Here is a 2,543-nt window from a genome sequence, read left to right on the forward strand (position 1 = left end):
CCATGATGATAAAACAATCCAGTTCCCAGGAAAAGGCCCTGTGCCAAACCACTTATGTACTTCTTCTCAATTAATCTTCCCAAGAAGTCTCTGCAGGATGTGCATGTTTGGAATCCCTATTTACAGTTGAGCAAGGGAGACTCAGTGATGTGAGCAAGATCGCCCAGCCGGGATGAGATGCTGGTCTTGTCCAGCTCCCAAATCCATCAGCTAACCACTAACCACTAACCACTAAGCCAGCTTTTTCCAGTAGCCTGATTATAAGAATTACCTGGGTGCTAGGAAAAATTTCCAAGGCCTGTCTCCTGAAAAGCTTGGATTCAGGAGGTCTTAATTAAACAAGCACTTGTAAGTGATTCTTTTGATCAAAGAAGTTTGAGTGATTGTACTTCATGACACAGGGTGAGAGAGACAGAAAGACATGTGCTAAGCAAAACTTGAAAACATTTATAGGAACATTTAGGAGACTACCTTTATAACCTTGAGACAGGAAAGAATTCTTAAACAGGACCAAAATTTGCAAACCATAAAAGAAAAGATTAATAGATTTGGCAATATCTGATTTTAAAACTGTTGTTCAGGTATGGAAATTCCTTTAAAAAAAAAAACATAGAGTTACCATATAACCCAGCAATCCCAATCCTAGGCATAAATATCTGGAGAAAGCTCTAATTCAAAAAGATACATGCACCCCAATGTTCATAGCAGCACTAGTTACAATAGCCAGGATGTGGAAGCAACTGAAATGTTCATCAACAGATGATTGGATAAAGAAGATGTGGCGCACATGCGCACACAATGGAATACTACTCAGCCATAAAAAAAGAATGAAATAATGCCATTTGCAGCAACATGGATGGACCTAGAGATTATCATACAAAGTGAAGTAAGCCAAAGACAAATATCACATGATTTCACTTATATGTGGAATCTAAAAAAAATGACACAAATGAACTTATTTACAGAACAGAAAGAGACTCACAGACATAGAAAACAAACTTGTGGTTGCCAAAGGGGAAGGGGAAGGGATATATTAGGAGTTTGGGATTAGCAGGTACAAACTATTGCATATAAACTACTATATATAAAATAGATAAAAAACAAGGTCCTACTGTAGAGCACAGGGAACTACATTCAATATTTTGTAATAACCTGTAATGAAAAAGCATATGAAAAAGAATATATGTGTATAACTGAGTCCCTATACCATATACCAGAAACTAACACAACATTATAAGCCAACTAAACTTCAGTTTAAAAAATAGATAAAAATGATCGTTTCACAAAACACACCAGAAATAAAATGAAAAGACAGATCAGAATCTCACAAAGTCTGTGAAATGTTTGTCTGCTTGTTTTAAGAAATCCTGAGTGAGAGACTGAGGAGAGAGGGGGCTTTGATGGGGGTTCCAAGGTCCCTGGGAGACCCTCCCTGCAGAGTGGTCTTTTCTTCTGTCCATTTGGGAGTGCGTGTGCTGCAGCTGAGAGGTCCTCAGGGGCACAAGCAGACAGGGAGAAAGAGAAAACTGAACCTCCTCCAGATATTGCTGACCTGTTCCAGTGGCTCAAAGCTCTGACCCTACACACAGAGGAAGCCATCTGAACTGGGTTAAGTCTGACCCCCAAACTGAGTAGTAGGCAGGGCCCCAAGGGGACCCTAAGAAATGAGGAGTCAGACATCCTGAGACGTTGCCTCCCTCTTCAGAACGGCCCTCAGTGTGTCTGTTCCTAACCCCCCACTACCATCACCAGAACAGGAACCCCAAAGACCGGAAAGTGTCCTCATACTCTTTACCAAGCTGGGCACTGACGGAGGGGCATGAAATTCATGAGTAGGTGGATGAGGGGACAAAAAAATTATAAATAAATGAGTGAGAGAATGAATAAATGAACGAATGATGAGCAACTGAGCAGATGAATGTATGAGTAAGTAAAGGAATGAATAAAAGAATGGACCAATGGATGGACGTGTGGGAAGACAGATGAATGGATGGGTAGATAGGTGTGTTGATGGGTGGGCAGGTATGCGGATACATGGGTAAGTGTTTGGGTGGATGGATGGAAGAAAGGAAAGAGGGAAAGGATAGACGGAGGGGTGGATGAATGGGTGGGTGGGTGAGTTGATAGGCAGATGAGTGTGTGGATAGATGGCTGAGTGGTTAGATGGATAAACAGATGGAAGGATGAACGGATGGATGGATGGATGGATAGATGGATGGATGGACAAATGAGTAGATGAGTGGAAGGATAAAGGATTGGGTGGGTTAATGAGTGGATGGATGAATGGAAAGAGAAAGAAAAAGTGATTATCCAAAACAAATATTTTTGTCAGGATGGGGGCCATGGTATGATCCAAGGTACCCCAGCCTTTCTTCCTAAAGTTCTGGCCTGGATACTAAGACTAAGCAGGCCACCCCCTGCTTCCCATAAGCCTTACCCAGTCTTGGGAGCTGGGTCAAGGCCAAGCCACTCGTATCTCCAGACAAACCCATGATCAATCCCAACTACACCCTTGCAGGCCTGGCTTTGCCCAGGGGAAGCCC

This window comes from Vicugna pacos, chromosome 22, assembly GCF_048564905.1.
Source record: "Vicugna pacos chromosome 22, VicPac4, whole genome shotgun sequence".
Lineage (NCBI taxonomy): Eukaryota > Metazoa > Chordata > Mammalia > Artiodactyla > Camelidae > Vicugna > Vicugna pacos.